Source organism: Macaca mulatta, chromosome 16, assembly GCF_049350105.2.
Source record: "Macaca mulatta isolate MMU2019108-1 chromosome 16, T2T-MMU8v2.0, whole genome shotgun sequence".
Classification (NCBI taxonomy): Eukaryota; Metazoa; Chordata; class Mammalia; order Primates; family Cercopithecidae; genus Macaca; species Macaca mulatta.
This window is the reverse complement of record NC_133421.1, coordinates 54,417,433-54,435,406: the sequence shown is the minus strand read 5'-3', so window position 1 is coordinate 54,435,406 and position 17,974 is coordinate 54,417,433. Positions and strand designations below refer to the sequence as shown.

Below are 17,974 nucleotides of genomic sequence, written 5' to 3'. Positions count from 1 at the left end.
CAAGACCAGCCTGGCCAACATGGTGAAACCCCATCTCTACTAAAAACACAAAAAATTAGCCAGGCGTGGTGGCAGGCGCCTGTAATCCCAGCTACTTGGGAGGCTGAGGCAGGAGAATCGCTTGAACCCAGGAGACGGAGGTTGTAGTGAGCCGAGACCGCGCCATTGCACTCCAGCCTCGGCAACAGAGCGAGACTCTGTCTCAAAAACAACAAAAAACAAACAACAAAAATGCAAACAATTAAAATAAAAAGATGTGAAGTAAACCTGCACATATGAGAAAGCACATAATCTCACCAAATATAAAATATTGCACTGAGGTTCAAAATGCTGATTATAAAAGATAGGATGAAGACTCCTATCATGGTTAGCTGTTCACATGAAAACAAGCTGAGAGTTTAAAGGATATATGTGACACATATTTTGCCCATGTTATTAAGAAAACAAATGTGTTTATAGGTTGCAATGTATAAGTATATAATTTAGGTTTTAAAAGATCAGACCACACCTAGAATTTTGTGCTCATTCTGAGCATAGTACTCTATTTTTAAAGGGGAGATTTTCAGCAGAAGTATATCCAAACAACGGCGTTTAGGATGGTGACAATTTCTGGAAGCAGGTCCCACGGGGAATCGTTAATTCTACCACAGACAGCCTGGAGAACGGATAATAGGATCTAAAATATTTGAAGGGCTATAAGTGGGAGAGGGAGCAAATTAATTTAGTCTCATTCCAAAGGTCAAAAATAAGATGAATTTAATGATTCATATCTAACAGGAGCTGTCCTGTTAGATACAAATTCTTAGGAAGACAGACTCTTGAAAATATTCCTCTTTGAGGTGAGATTTTGCACCAAACACTTGAATCATCTTTCAACATCCTTTTAATGAATAACTCGTTGGAAAAGTGCCTTTGAAAACATTTATGGCTTCCTGTGACTTGGCTTAATTTAGAAAACATGTGGTTACTTTGTCTTCAACAGATTCCTGACAGTCGCCTTGAATTCATGAATGATGTGATTGACTTTTGGTCTACAGCTTTCAATAGTGAGTCCCTCAGTGAAGACCTTCCCTATCGCATTTTTTATTCTCAGCCCTTTTCTCTTGTCTACTGTTCCTTTATGTTATTCTATTTAATTTTTATTTTTAATTTATTTTTAAATTTTAAATATAATTTTATACATTTAAAAATATTGTTTGTAGTTATTTGTAATTATTATGGATACATAATAATTGTACATATTTATAAGGCTACATGTGATATTTTGATACAAGCATACAATGTGTAATAATCAAGTTGGGGTAATCGGAATATCCATCACGTCAAGCATTTATTATTTGTGTTAGGAACATTTTGATTCTACTATTTTAGTTATTTTGAAATATACAATACATTATTGTTAACTATAATCACCCTATTCGGCTACCAAACACTAGATTATTTATTTGTTTTAAAATCTTTATTAAGCTATAATGGACATATGATAAACCAATAATATAAAGTGTACAATTTGACAAATTTAGACATATGTATATACATAAAATTGTCTTTTGTTTTTCTAATTTGATGATCTCTTATCTTTAATTGAGGTGCTTACATGAATTACATTTAGTAATTGATGATTAATGATTGTTATGCTTCAGTTTAAACATGCCATCTTGCTGTTTATTTTGTATTTGTATTATCTTTTTTTATTCCTATTTTGTGTCTTCTTTTGTGTTATTACAACAGTATATTTCTATTCCTCCTTGCCTTATCTTTTATCTTGTTGCCCAGGCTGAAGTGCAATGATGGGATCTCGGTTCACTATAACCTCTGCCTCTTGGTTTCGAGCGATTCTCCTGCCTTAGCCTCCTGAGTAGCTGGGATTACAGGTGTGCGCCACCATGCCCAGCTAATTTTTGTAATTTTTTGGTAGAGACAAGGTTTCACCATGTTGGCCAGGCTAGTCTCAAACTCCTGACCTCAGGTGATCCACCTGCCTCAGCCTCCCAAAGTGCTGGGATTACAGGTGTGAGCCACTGTGCCAGGCCTCTTTTGTAAGTCTGGAAAAGTCTTTATTATACATTTTTGTGAATGGTAGAAATTTAAGTTGTGAAGGTTTTCTTCTTTCAGTATTCTAAAGATGTTGTTCCACGGTGTTCTAGCTTGCAATGTTACTGAACAGGAGTCAGCTATTATTATTTGTATTACTTTGTATATAACATGTCTTTTTCTCTCTGGGGGTTTTTAAGATTTTTTTATCACTGCTGGGTGCAGTGGCTCATGCTTGTAATCGCAGCACTTTGGGAGGCCGAGGTGGGTAGATCATGAGGTCAGGAGTTCGAGACCAGCCTGGCCAACACAGTGAAACCCCGTCTCTACTAAAATACAAAAATTAACTGGGCATGGTGGCAGGCACCTGTAATCCCAGCTACTCGGGAGGCTGAACCAGGAGAATCGCTCGAACCAGGGAGGTGGAGGTTGCAGTGAGCCAAGATCACGCCACTGCCCTCCAGCCTGGGTGACAGAACTAGACTCTGTCTCAAAAAAAAAAAAAAAAAGAAAAATTTCTGTCACTGGTTTTAAGTCTCATGTTTATGATGTTTTATGGTTTACTTTTCTTTATATTTCTTGTGCTTTGGATTCATTGAACTTCTTAAATCTGTGGGTGTATAGTGTTCATTACATTTGGGAAAAAATTGCACTTTTTTCCTTCAGATTTTTTTTCCTATTTATTCCTCCCTCTCTTCTTCAGAGATTCCAATTACATTTTATTAGGCCTCTTGAAGTTGTCCCACAACTTGCTAATGCTCTGTTTATTTTTTGTCTGTCGTGCATGCGCACGTGTGTGTGTGTGTGTGTGTGTGTGTACTTCATTTTGGAGAGTTGCTATTGTTGTATCTCACAGCTTACTAGTATTTCCTTTTGCAATGTGTAATCTGTTATTAATTCCATATAGTACGTTTTTAATCTCAGAAATTGTCATTTTCGTCTCTAGAAGATTAATTTGGGTCTTTTGGAAAATATTTTTTATATATCTACAAAACATGATTAGTCTTATACCTACCATCTTGAACATATGGAATATCATTAATAATTGTTATTCTAATATCTTTTTATGCTAATTTTATTATCTTTGTCTTTTCTGAGTCTGTTTCTATTGATTAATTTTTTTTCTTTTTTTTATTACACTTAAAGTTCTGGGATACATGTGCAGAATGTGCAGTTTTGTTACATAGGTATACATGTGCCAAGGTGGTTTGCTGCATCTATCAATCCATCACCTACATTAGGTATTTCTCCTAATGCTATCCCTCCCCTAGCCCCCCACCCACTGACAGGCCCCAGTGTGTGATGTTCCCTTCCCTGTGTCCATGTGTTCTTATTGTTCAACTCCCACTTATGAGTGAGAACATGTGGTGTTTGGTTTTTCGTTCTTGTGACAGTTTGCTGAGAATGATGGTTTAATTTTTGTCCTTAGCATAGGCTATTTTTTTCTTGCTTCTTTGCACGCCTGGTAATTTTTGATTGGATCCCAGACATTGTGTAATTGTTGGGTGCTGGTTATCTTTATATTCTATATCTTATATCTTATATTTTTATATTATAATAAATATCTTTACCTGGTTTTGGAACACAGTTGCATTATTAGCAAGTAGTTTGGTCTTTTTGAGGTTTGCTTTTAAGCATTTTAAGGTAGGACTAGAGTGGCCTTTGGTCCTGAGCTAAATTTTCCCTTTACTGAGGCAATACGTTTCTGAATGCTCCACCTAATGGACTATGAATTACAAGGTGTTCTACTCTGCCTGGTGAGAACACAGACTATTCTTGGAGTTGTAAGCCCTGGCAGTGGCTACTTGTGCTCTTTTCTGGATGTTCCTTCCATAGTCTCATACAGTTTTCTCATATGCATGCACTGGTCAATACTCAGTTGAACATTTGAGGGGGACCTTTTGAATATTTCTGGAGTTCAATCTTTTTCTCTGTGCATATAATTTCTCTCCAGGGACCTGTCTTGCAAATTCTAGCCACCTTTGCCTTCTCAGACACCCAGTTCTCTCTCTTCCATTCAGGGTGACGGCTGGGCTCTGTGTGGGTTCTACACCCCTGCAGTGTTGCTAGGGCAACAGTGATTACCTTGTTTGTTTCTCTGAGTTTCAAGTATCTCTGTCCTATAGTGCCTGATGTCTGCTGCTTGAAAACCACTGTTACATGTTTATTTTCTTGGTTGTTTAGTCAAAGAGTAAATCCAATCACCTGTTACTCCATCTTGGTTATATGTAAAACTCTTGTTGTTCTATTTTTGTGATAAAACTCAAGTTTCAGGCCATGCATGGTGGCCTGGGCTCACACCTGTAATCCCAGCCCTTTGGGAGGCTGAGATCGGCAGATGACTTTGAGGCCAGGAGTCTGAGACCAGACGGGCCAACATGGCAAAACCCCATCTCTACTAAAAATACAAAAATTAGCTGGCCATGGTGGTGTGTGCTTGTAAGCCCAGCTACTCGAGAGGCTGAGTTATACAATATATTACAATATATTGGATTTAGGATTGTATACTCACCATCAATGTTTAGCAGTGTCTCCAGCCTCTGTCCTTTAGATGCCAGTGACATACTCCCAGTTGTCATGATAAAAGATATCTTTAGTCATTGGCAAATGTCCTCTAGGGGGAAAAATCACACCCTGCTGAGAACGACTGGGTTACATCAAGAGAACGAGTATAGAGAAAGGAGTTCTGCCACTGGGGTTTGAGAAGTGCCAACATTTAAAGATTGGGTAGAAGAGGAGTAAAGGAGACAGGCAAGGAGTAGGCAAAGGTATACAATGAAAACCAAGACTGAAGAGTGTCACAGAAGTCAATATAGGAGGGAATTCCAAAACGGTAGGAGTGATTGACTATGTGTAGTGCTACTATGGAATCAACTGAAATGAGGGCAGAAATGTGCTCGTAGGATTTGGTAACATGGAGATTACAGGTGACCTAGACAAGAGTAATTGCTGTGTGGTACTGGAGGTGAAACTCAGATTGTAGTGAGTAAAGAGTAAGTGGAAAATGAGTAAGTGGACATAATGTTTGTAGAAAACCCTTAAACAAATGAAAAAGTACAGAGAAATGGAGCAGCATCAGGAGGGTTATGAGAGTTCAAAAGGGGTGTGCTATTGTTTTTAATGAGAGATACTAGAAGGTGTTTGTATGAGCTGAAGGAAAGAATCCAGTATACAAGAGTGCCATAATCCAAACATGTAAAGTGCTTGGAACTGCATTTAACAAGTAAACTGCATATTAAATATTAACATTACTCCATCAATTAGAGATTAAGTGGGCAATTGTGCTTTTAGACCCTGTAATAGATAGAACGTTTTTGTCCCCCTCCAAATTCGTATGTTGAAATATTAATCCCCAAGGTTAAGATTTTTTTTTTTTTCAGAATTCCTTCAATTTTAATTGTGGGGATAAAAATCTGAAGCCACTGAAGATAGAATACAGTTACTGGGAATAATCACAATGCTGTTCTCTTTTATAAAGTGGATGTGATAAGCATTATTTATTTAATTAATGCACATCACCAAAAATTGTCCTTATTCCTTGATTGTCTCTTTTTTTACCAGTCTCTTGTTGAAGTGGCCTCATTGTTTGGGGTAATACTTGAGGTTTGTTGTCTCACAGCCACGGAGATCAAGGATTCGGACACACAATGAGTGAGGTTAAGAGCGGAAATTTAATTGGGAAAAGATAGAGAATAGCTCTCTGCTACAGAGAGGGATCCGAAAAAATAAGTTGCTGGTCCACAGCAAAATGCAAAGGGTTTTATAGATGAGCTGATGGGGAGGTGGTGTCTGATTTACACAGGGTTCAAAAAACCGGTTAGGACCAGGTGTGTTATTTGCATAGGGCACGAATCTCTGGCCACCCCCACCTCAATATTTATTATGCAAGTGAGTTCTCTGTCTGAGCTGTGCCATATTGCCCATTTCTTTCTTACTGTACACGTGTTAACAAAAAAGGGAAGATGGAGCTTCCATGGTGCATGCGCCTGTCCCCCACGTAGCCCTTTCCTATTGGTACAGCTGCTGGCATTCCCCTGTGCAAGCTTCCAGCTTGCTTATCTATATTTGCAGCTTGATTTTTCAGGCTGCTCTTTGTAGGAAAAGAAATGATTTTTTGGGCTGCTTATTGTTTGAAGGGAAGCTCTGCTGAGGACTTGTTTGCCCTCACTATCTGCCTAAATAATTTCTTTCTACCTAAATCTGCCTAAATAATTTCTTTCTACCTCCTGTATCATCGCTCTTCAAAGAGAGGATACCTGGCCTCCACATTGGCCCATATGATGCTGCCACTGGTCAGATCTCGGACTACACTAGGCAGCTCAGAGACCTCTGCTGTTATCTGCCACATTGCATCTCAGTTTCTCAGAGTTGCAGTGTGGGGGGCCTTGTTCATTGTGTTAAAGTCAATGGTGACACTGAAAGCCACACCAATCTCATCAGTCCTGGCATAGCATCTTCCAATTGACCCAGAGGAATCATCTACTTTGTGAGACAACCTGTGCCTGGTCAGGGCTTCCAGTAATTCCTTGACAAATGGCATGAACTCCTGGTTTTGGCTCAGTGAGAGGGCATAACATTTGAATAGAGTGACTACAGCAGGGAAACTGAGGAATGTTCTCTGTTCATCTCCTTCTCTTACATGGAATATATGTTCATGATCCTGCTCAGGCTGAAGGAGGGTTCAGTTACATTTAGAATAACTTCTTCCACATAGAGTGTTTTCTGGAATCTCATCATGTTTGACCACATCTTTTGTTAACTGACATGTTTTCCCTTCAGTTTCAATTGTAAATTCCCCTTTCTCATTCAACAGCATCTCAATTTCTGTAATGTAACATTCATCACAAATGGCGAGATACTCCATTACCAGTTTTGCATCCTTCTTATATGCCTTACCAACTGCTTCCTTATTGGGTGTTAGGTAGACCGCTTCATATTCCTTCCTTGTGAATTGAGACTCTGCACTCAAACAAATGTCTTGGTTATTTACATAGTTTGGATACTAACCTATTATTTGTCATACACATTGCAAACATCTTTTTCTGGTCTCTCCTGTGTTAACTTTATGTTTTGTGCTCACTTTGGCAGCACATATACTAAAATTAGAATGATACAGAGAAGATTAGCATGGCTCCTGTCTGTGCAAGGATGACACGCAAATTCATGAAATGTTATCTCTATGTTTTATTTTGTCATTCTAACATTTTCTTTTTGTCATTAGTCAAATATATCAAACCTTTTCTTTATTTTAATATTTTTAGGCATATTCTGTTCAAAAACTTTTTCTTTGTGGGTTTTGATTTTTTATGTCTTCCTCTCCCAATGTCATGAAGATATTTTCCCCTAATTTAGAATCTTTTCTAAATGTTTAGAAAGTTTGCTTTTCAGATTAATGTTTTTAATTCATATGGAATTCATTTTTTTTGCATATGGCTTGATACAAGGATGTACCCACTTTTATTAACTTCCAAATGGATAGCCAAGTGTCCCACACCATTGACTGACTAGTCTTTCCTTTTCCCACTGATTAGTAACACTGCCAAATCTCCATACGTGTGTAGTTTGGATATTGGTTCATTTGTCTATTGCCATGCCAATATGACAGTGTTTTAACTATTGTGATTTAAAATAAGTCTTGATACTTAGTCAGGCAAATCCTTCTCCAGTTTATCTTCACAATATTCATGTTTCTTCTTGTTCCCTTATTCTTCTATGTGAATTTTAGAACTAGCCTGTTAATGCCATGAAGAAAACCTTTGGAATAATATTTATGTGATATACAATGTTTTAATCCCTTCATTTTAAATCTTTCTGTGTCCTTATTTTCAGGCATGTCCTTTGTAAACAGCATCTATTGGGGAATAGATATTTGTGATGAATGTTACATTACAGAAATTGAGATGCTGTTGAATGAGAAAGCAGTACAATCTAATAGTTTGTCTTTTCAGAGGAAAGTTATGTTTATTAACATTTATTGAGATATATTTGTGCTGCTTTAAAAAATCATTTTACCTTGTGTTTTCTATTTCTTTGCCTTCTCCCCTTCCCTTTTTTCTTCCTCCGTTTCTTCCATCTATATGATTAATCGCATTTTACTTATTTCGTTTTTTGCTTCTCTGTAGAAATTTTACATTCTATTTCTATTCTTTTAGTAGTTGCCTTTACACTTTAACATATATACATTGCAAAGTCTAAAATAAATCAATGTCTTTAATCTCTTTTTAAACAGTAAAAGATTCTTAGCTTCATTCCATCTTTATTTCCAAGTTTTGGTTCCTTAGTTTGAACTGTTTTTCATCACCTCCACCAACATTGGTCAATATTATTTTTTAAATACCAATACTTTACTCATGTTTGCCAATATTTTTCTTTTCCTTGCTTCTTTAATCCACCTCTTTACATCTAGGTTTTGGGTTCTTTTAGCTGAACTATATTCTTTAGAAGCAGTTTAAGTGAGGACTTAGAAACTCAGTTTTGTATTTTTTTTTTTTTTTTTTGCCTGAAGATATATTTACTTTGCCCTCTTTTTTTTCATGAGAATTTAGTTGAGTGTACAAATATAGATGGCCAAATATTTTTCCTTAACTCTTTGCAGAAATTGTTCCATTGTTTTCTGGTATCTATGATAACGAATGGGGAGACTTTTTGATGTAATGGTCACTCTTTTTGAGTAATATCCTTTCTCTAGGTGATATGGATATTTTCTCTTTGCATTTCATATTTTGTTACTTCCCTATAGCATATGTAGGAGAATTTTGTTGTTCTTTTCAGTGCTAGGAATAATCTTTTAATGTGAGAATTTAAGTCATTCTTAAGTTCTGAAAAAGTTATTATTCAATTTCTATTTCAATATTGCTTTTCCCCTCACTTTCCGTGTTCTCCTACAATTTCTTTTAGACCCATTTGGGCCTGTCTCTCTCTCTACTTCAGTTCTCTTAACTCTTTTTTCTGTTTTTTTTCTTTCTTTCTTTCTTTCTTTCTTTCTTTCTTTCTTTCTTTCTTTCTTTCTTCTTTCTTAGGCAAGGTCTTGCTCCATCATCCAGGTTGGAGTGTAGTGGCATGATCACAACTCACTGCAGCCTTGGTATCCCAGGCTCAAGAGATCCTCCCACCTCAGTCTCCTGAGTAGCTGGGACTATAGGCATGTGCCATCATGCCCGGCTAATTTTTAAAATTTTGTTGTAGAGATGGGATCTTGTTATGTTGCTCAGGCTGGTCTCAACCTCCTGAACTCAAGCAATCCTCCTGCCTTGGCCTCCCAAAGTGATAGGATTACAGGCATGAACCACCATGCAGGCCTTAACTTTTGTATTTTCCATTTTATTGCCACATATAATGCATTCTAACATCTTCATCAGCTCCATTTTCTAAATCATTAATTATTTCCTCAGCTATGAATAATCTGTTTTTGGCCCAACCATTAAATATGAAGGTTTGTGTGCACTTATTTCAGTGACTATGTGTTCATTATCAAGATTTCTGTTTGGTTAAAAAAAGTTTTTAATTCTTAAAAAAATTAAAACAATAATTTAAAATATTTTAATAATGCATTGTGTTTATGCTGCTTCTCTCTTTAAATATAAAAACATTTATTTAACATTTTTATACTGATTTATTTGCCATTTTCTATTGCAAATTCCTACTATTTGTTGCATCTTCTGATTTTCTTTTATGTGGCTTATTAACTCATGTGGTTCAAAATTATTTTCTGTAGTAAACTCATTCTTAGCGAAAGTTGAGTCTCCATGACTTGAGACATATCTTCTTCTTTATAGGATGATTTGAGTTTCCTTCTTCTAAATCTCAGTGGATTTTTACCAATTCTGGATCTTTTTTCTGTGATAATTTCTTGGCTTCAAGTGTGCCACCAGTTGGAGTGTGTCAATTTAAGGCCAATGATTTCTTATGAGTCTAAACTTTTAGCCATGACACCTGATGGGTAGCTTTCTTACTGTGTATCCAGGCCAACAGAGGAGTATTTCGAGTCCAATTTTATGGTCTGATGGCATTTGTCATCACTAGCTTTTAGTAGGGATTCAAGTTCAGCACCTTGTCTTATAGGAACCTGAAGTATAGGAACGCCTCCTGTCCCTACAGTTTTTGCCAGTTTCTAATCCTTGTGGGAGTTCTTAGGCTTTGTCTGCTGTTCCCTACCCTGACTTTGATTTCCTGCTCTATTCCAGGGACCTGAGAATTTTCTTTTTCTTTTTCTTTTTTTTTTTTTGAGATAGAGTCTGGCTCTGTCACTCAGGCTGGAGTGCAGTGGCCGGATCTCAGCTCACTGCAAGCTCTGCCTCCTGGGTTCACTCCATTCTCCTGCCTCAGCCTCCCGAGTAGCTGGGACTACAGGCGCCCGCCACCTCGCCCGGCTAGTTTTTTGTATTTTTTAGTAGAGACGGGATTTCACCGTGTTAGCCAGGATGGTCTCGATCTCCTGACCTCGTGATCCGCCCGTCTCGGCCTCCCAAAGTGCTGGGATTACAGGCTTGAGCCACCGTGTCCGGCCGAGAATTTTCTTTTACTATTGTTATTACTGTTATTTTTTGAGACAAGGTCTCACTCTGTTGCTCAGGCTGGAGTGCAGTGGTGTGATCATGGCTCACTGCAGCCTTGACCTCCCCAGGCTCAGGTGATCCTCCCACCTCTGCCTCACAAGTAGTTGGGACTACACACACACATACCACCATACCTGGCTATTTTTTTTTTTTTAAATATTTTTTGTATTTATTTATTTATTTATTTTTTTGGAGACGGAGTCTCGCTCTGTCGCCCAGGCTGGAGTGCAGTGGCCGGATCTCAGCTCACTGCAAAAGATGGGGTCTGACCATGTTGAGCAGGCTGGTCTCAAACTCATAGGTTCAAGCCATCTGCCTGCCTCAGCCTCCCAAAGTGCTAGGATTACAGATGTGAGCCACTGTGCCTGGCTGCTTTTATTATTCATGAGTTTGGTTACATATTTAATTTTTTCTTTTTGTTGTATTTTCTCTAGTGTTTCTATGTTTATCATATGGAGGGACAGCCTTTCCACATTAGCTAAGCTTGCCAGATTATCAGAAGTCACCAGAAGTCGCTCTTTTTTTTTTTTTTTTCCTAGTTTTAGAAGAGATTTTTATTCCCCGACTAGTTAAGAAAAGAATTCTCAAGTCCCCAGTGGCACAAAAGATGGCAGAAAAATAGCTTAAAACCTTTTCTTCTTTTTTCCCATCCATCTATCGCATCCACTCACACGTTTCCTGACACCCACGGTGGGTCAGACAGTGCGCAGATAAATGAGACGTGGTCCCCAAGAAGGCGCCTCCAGGCTCTCCAGGGCAAGGACCACAACAAAACTGCATCACAGAATGATCCTGCCCTGGAGAGGGAGCTCGAGGAGGCAGAAGTGTTAGTACGTCTCTCTGGCTGCAGATGTCCCAGGGGCTTCGTTCAGCCTGGGCACCGGCAATCGGGGGCGCCCTCCTCAAATCTGGCCAGGGACACGTTATGATGTGACACTTTCCCCAGAGACCCATCTTCCCACCATCTTCAGAGGGCGTGACCCCTCTCTCCCCACTCGGTCCCCATAGGAACAGACTCCATCTCTCGTTTTTGCTATCTCAGTCCTCATCCCTACCCCCCTGCTCTAAGCTCTCAGGGGCCCACAGATCAGATGGCTTCTGCGGCCATCACTGTTTCCCCTCTATATGTCCTGTGGCCAGAGCCGCAGGTGGGCGCGCACGGCAGGTGCACAGCATGAGCACAGCAGGCATACAAGCTGACCGGATGCCACTCAGCTTTCAGGCGTACTCCTGCAGGTGGCTGCTCCTGGCTGACAGCTTCCTGGCGCACTGGGCTGTGGCCTCTGGCTTCAAGCTCATCTCTCCAAGAGCCACCCTGGTCCACACAGGAGGTGGCAGCAAGGCCAATCTAAGGTCTTGGGATAGGGGTGGAGGGAAGGTCGAACAGTTTGTAGACAGGGGTGAGATCTCCCCAGAGCTCAGCTTCACGACATCCTGCTTCCAACAGCAGCCAAGTGCAATGTATGGACTCTGTGTGGATCCCGACTTGAACAAACCAATGCTAAAAAGAGTTTAGGATCAATATGAACTAGATATCCATGACATTAAGGAGTTACGGTTCATTTGTGATAATGGATGTGGTATTGGCATGGTGGTTATGGAAAAATAAAAAAAAAGTTCTCATCAACTGAGATACCTACTGGAGTATTTACAGGTGCCATGACATGATATCTGGAGTTTGGCTTTAAAATGCTCTAGCAAACAAAACTAACACAAAAACCTGATGGGGACTTCGGGTTCATTATACTTTCTATTATTCTGGATATTTAAATTTCCTTTCCAAATCATATTCTTTCATTCCCACTTTTACAGCCTTCATTATTACCTCACGGTGGGCCTCACTGGAGATTTTATTGGTGTAGAGCAGAACCTCCAGCTCCATGTCCGTCTTAAACACTTGGCACTCAACGATCTCTGGGTGAAGAATGGTGTTGCTGACTTTGAACTTGCTGATGCCCTCGAAGGAGGCCTCCCTGCAGACGCTGCTGCTGTCCGTGTTGACGCCATGCAAAGTGAGGAGGACAGAGGGCTTCTGTGACGTCAGGACACTGGCAATCTCATCTGCGTCCTGGACGTCGTCCACGGCATACTTCTCCTTGAAGTGCTCCTTGGAATGGATCTTTCCCATCCAGGTGGCATGGCTGGCAGGAAGCCTGGGCACAAACAGGGCCGACTTCCCAGTGTCAGCGTCGATGACGCCGTAGCAGCCTGGCTCGGTGACACCGAACACCCAGTGAAAGAAGGACTCCTGGCGAAAGAGGACCCGGTGTAGGTGCCTCCCGGCCGCACCACCACTGAGGCGGCCTGCACAGCAGGGTTCTTCCGCAGCCGCGCACAGAGGCGCTGCCGGTTCAAGGCAAAGAGCACCAGTGGCAGGCACCTTCAGGGTTTCCTTCCCCAGCCAAAACAACGGTCCAGTGGCCGCCGCCATGTTCGCCTGGCACCGGCGTCACGTGAAGTCTGAAGTCACTCCTACCCAGTTACATTTGACAGTGGAGAAAATTAAAGCTCAGAAAGGGTAAGTGCATTTTCCAACATTTCCAGTCTATCAACGATGCAGCCAGTAGTGGAATCTGGTTCTGTTAAGCTCTAGAGCCCATCCTCAATCACTACAGCACACTGTTAAATTTGGGTGGTAACACGGTGAAACCCCGTCTCTACTAAAAAATACAAAAAACTAGCCGGGCGAGGCGGCAGGCGCCTGTAGTCCCAGCTACTCGGGAGGCTGAGGCAGGAGAATGGCGTAAACCCGGGGGGCGGAGCTTGCAGTGAGCTGAGATCCGGCTACTGCACCCCAGCCCGGGCGACAGAGCAAGACTCCGTCTCAAAAAAAAAAAAAAACTAGCCGGGCGAGGTGGCGGTCGCCTGTAGTCCCAGCTACTCGGGAGGCTGAGGTAGGAGAATGGCGTAAACCCGGGAGGCGGAGCTTGCAGTGAGCTGAGATCCGGCCACTGCACTCCAGCCTGGGTGGCAGAGCGAGACTCCGTCTCAAAAAAAAAAAAAAAAAAAAAAAGGTGGATGGATGGCCTGTTACACAGCTCAGAGGCAGGAATGAGTAAGTTATGCATGGGAACCAGCAGTGAGGGGCGAAGAAATGAACCAATCGGTCACAAAAGAAATTATTCATAATGTGGATCCAGAAGGGAGATATTTGTGAATGGCTAAGATCAGGCTTCAGTTTTTGTATGTATTGTGACAGATAAGAGAAAATCTCTATGTGTTCTTGAGTTGAACAGCTGACACAATGGGTGAGATTAATGGTCATAGTGCTCATGGTGAAAAATATGAAAACACATGAATTCTGCAGTTGTTGTAATGGGGAGCTTGTGAGATGTCAGATTTGGCCCCGAGTGAAAGATGTAGGAGAGGTCTTTGTTACGCAAGTCTCTGGCATTTATTGGAACTGACTTGAACAACAAAATAAAAGATCTAAAAGCACTTTGGGAATAGGTATGCATCATTCTGAAAGGGTATTACTGACGATAATGAAACTTCACGATAACAGTGACTAAGCTAATAAATGCAGCAGAAGGCTATGATCTCATGAATATTCACTGGTTGCTCAAGTGTAAACCCAGGGTCCTCAACCCTACTTGTGTAGCCATGTGCCCATTTTGTAGAGGGGAGCATCAAGATTTGAAGAGGTTAAATATTTGCTTTACATTATGCAATTAGGAGTTATGATTGGCACTTAGGGATGCCGAGGAGGGTGGATCACAAGGTCAAGAGTTCAAGACCAGCCTGGCTAACATAGTGAAACCCCATCTCTACTAAAGATACAAAAAATTAGCCTGACGTGGTGGTGCACGCCTGTAATTTCAGGTACTCAGGAGGCTGAGGCAGGAGTATCGCTTGAACTCGGGAGGTGGAAGTTGCAGTGAGCCGAGATCGAGCCATTGTACTCCAGCCTGGGCGACAGGGCAAGACTCTGTTTCAAAAAAAAGAAGTTATGATTGAGCCTCAGGTCTGTCTGACTCCAGCTGTTAACTGCTATGTTCTAAGCTCTACTATGGTCAGGAGATATTCCTTGAGCACATTTTTCAAGGTAATATGATAAACACCGTAGGGAAGAGAAATCTTTATCAGGCATGGTATATGTCCTCGCCAAATTTGCAGGGTACTAGAAAAGTACTAATTTCCTATAATGCATAGTGGAAAGTGATAAGAAAACAACGAATTCAGGGATGGAGAATTCACCTTTCAGAAGACTGCATGGAGGATGTGGCAGTTGAAGTAGGCTGTGAAAAAGGGGTAAGATGGGGCTATACTGAACCAAAAGGATAAGAATAGAGAGGAAAGAGGCAAGTGTTCCAGGTAAGAGGCAGGGCAGGAACAAAAATGAAGAGGTGGCAAATGCAAGGCAGTTTTTGGAAAAGTTAAATGGCCAGTTTGATGGGACAGAGAGAATATGTGTGGAAGTAGAGAAAATGCTGAAAAAAAAATACAATGCAGATTTAAATAGTATGAGTAATCATTATAGCTAATATTTGCCCAGCACCTAAAATGTGCCAGGCACTGTCCTTGGGGCTTTAAATTTATTATCTCACTGAAAGATTTCTAACTAGACTGTGAGATTGATCTTATTCCCACCCTCATTTTATAGATAGGTCTATCTGTAAACTAAGTTATCAGTTTATCTGTAAAATGGGGGTGGGAATAATACCACTCTCGCAGTCTAGTTAAACAAGTTATTTAGAGTAGTAACTTGTCTGTCTTATGAAGATTACTGGTGAAGCTGAAACTCAAACACAAATTTATCTAATGCTAAAGCTCTTATTCATAAAACCATATGGTCACCCAGTAAACATTACTGTTGATGCCAAATAAACTCTGCTTCAGAGCCACAGTTTTGATCCACTGGTCTTATTTTTTTTCCTCCTCTGATTTATACATGTCTGATATATGTTGTCATTTCTCTGCAAACTTTCAGAGGACTAGGAGGGAAGACTAGGCTCTAATTTCATCCTAGTGGAGAAAGAAAAAAGAAATGGAAAGTGAGTTTAATTACTCTTTGCTAAAAAGCCATCTCTTCTCCCCATACTTAACAATATTAAGATTAGGTCTTCACATGCTGCTGTAAGAGAATGGACTCATCCATCATTAGATGTATCCTGGAAAAGGGACTGAGGGAATTTTTCCTGAGGCTCTGGATAGTATATCACTTGAGGCACCTTATAAGAAGGGATACTGTGCTTGGCTTTACACAGGATTGCTGATTTAGGATGACCATACATCCTGGTTTGCCGAAAGCGGTCTTTATGTCTATTAACCTGGCATAATTATTAATGGCACCATCTTTACTCCCAAGTTATAAGCGTTTAGAAGATAAATTATATGGTTTCTCTACTGAAGGTCAGAGTAATGAGAGGTTAGAGCAGCTCCCAGCCCCATTGCCTTGAGTGAGGTTTCTGTCTCACAGGGAGTTGCAGCCAAGAGTCTGAAGGATTCTGCTTCTTCACAGTCTGGATGAATAAATAATGCCATAGGGATGTGAGCCCTACCCATTACTGAATGACTGCTGGTGTCCTTGGCTGCTCCAGAGATAGTAACATCAAGTAACATCTTCCTGGCATTTGAGGGGATGAACTCGGGGTAGGAGAAGAGGAGAGGCTGTACTCATCCATGAAGTCAGCAGTTTGGGGAATAGGAGGACATGGGCTAAGAACTTCAGTCTCGGGGGATCTCCTTGAATTAGGGTCATGTAAAGGGAGACACATTGTGCCTTGGTGATAGAAGGCTCCTTAGTGAGGCATTTATAAAGCCCCTGTTTAATCTCAGGAAGAATGTACCTATGTTGGAACAGTTATTCATAGTTATTGAAATTTCTTAGGCCAAAAATTAAAAAGTGTGTAGATGACCACGTATCTTGGGTCACTACTTAACTTGACAGGCTTTATTATTATTGATGATTTGGAGGCTATTTTGTAATGCAATTTATTCAGAAGATATTTATTGGGTACCTACAAGATGTTGGGCCACTGACTGAGATTGTAAGAAATAGAAACTAGAATAAGATAATGTTGTTCTTACTCATAAAGCTCATTCTCAGCATTGACTACGATACACCATTTAAGGAAATATTTAAAAATACCCCCAACAATACTATATGTTGTTTATGGAAACATTCATATATAATGAAAGTACAAAAACATGCATGAGAATGACGCAACAACTTTTGGATACTGGTTAATCCTAAAGGGGGTGAGAGGAAAGGAAAGGGATCGGTTCCAGGCTTTAGCTGTATGAAAAGCATTTTATTTTGCAGGAGGAGAGGTAGTGGGGGTGGGGAAGAGAGCGACACCTGAAGCAAAAATAGCAGCATTTTAGCATCCGTTATATCTTATTTAAATCTGTTAAATCTTAAAATATACCAGTGTAGTTTTCTAAATGCCTGAAATATTTTATAATTAAAAATTAAAGTAAAAAAGGCCAGGTGCGGTGACTCATGCCTGTAATCCCAGCACTTTGGAAGGCTGAGGTGGGCAGATTACCAGAGGTCAGGAGTTCAATACCAGCGTGGCCAGTATGGTGAAAACCCATCTCTACTAAAAATACAAAATTAGCTGTGCATGGTGGTGAACGCCTGTAATCCCAGCTACTCGGGAGGCTGAGTCAGGAGAATTGCTTGAACTCGGGAGGTGGAAGTTGCAGTGAGCTGGGATCACACCACTGCACTCCAGACTGGGCGAGAGAGTGAGATTCTGTCTCAAAAAAAAATAAAAAAAAAAAAAAAGAGCAAAACTCTGTCTCAAAAAAAAAAAAATAATTAAAGTAAAATTGTACCCAATAAATGTATACAACTATAATTTGTCAATTCACAATTAAAAAAAATAAAATTTACAACAGCCTTCTAAGGAAGATAGACCTGTAAAAATGGGTGGTCCTTTTGTCATCACAAAGGCTTTTCCACAAATGAGCTGTTGAAGAAGAGAGATGGAAGGAGGAAGAGTGGGCAGAGAAATGGGTGAGGCTGGGGCTCCTGGGGCCATGGAGTCTATGAAAAATCTGCAAGTGTGGTTGGACCATTTCACAAAAAGGGATGTATCTATATGCAATTGAAGTTGTGTGAGATTCTCTAATGTGAACCTCTTCATCTACTCACATGCATGGGCCTGGTGAGAGTTGTTTTTTAAACTGAGGGAGGTGTCAGGTTCTTATCCTTGGTGATTCTGGCACAGAAAGAAATAGCATAGCAGGCACAGAATCAATGAGCTACACAGTTGGTTAGCCCAGTGGAAATAGTAGTTGAGAGTCAGAGTAGACCAAAAGGATCTACCTCTTGAAGAATTCACAGACAACTTGAGGAGGACTTTGGATCTTCACAGGGCAGGGCATAAGCGTTGAGTGGAATTGAGGCGATCTTCCCTAAAGCTGAAGAGTAGGGA

The 17,974-nt window shown here is 40.4% G+C and overlaps 1 non-coding gene and 1 pseudogene across 1 annotated transcript; one reads left to right on the top strand and one right to left on the bottom strand.

Annotated features, from left to right (window-relative positions):
• Positions 1-5,958: 5,958 nt before the first annotated feature.
• Positions 5,959-11,638, bottom strand: LOC144335564 (glycine--tRNA ligase pseudogene; annotated as a pseudogene).
• Positions 7,107-7,217, top strand: LOC114673379 (U6 spliceosomal RNA). Its single transcript, XR_003724082.1, has one exon. It is a non-coding gene; the product is annotated as a U6 spliceosomal RNA (small nuclear RNA).
• Positions 11,639-17,974: the final 6,336 nt, after the last annotated feature.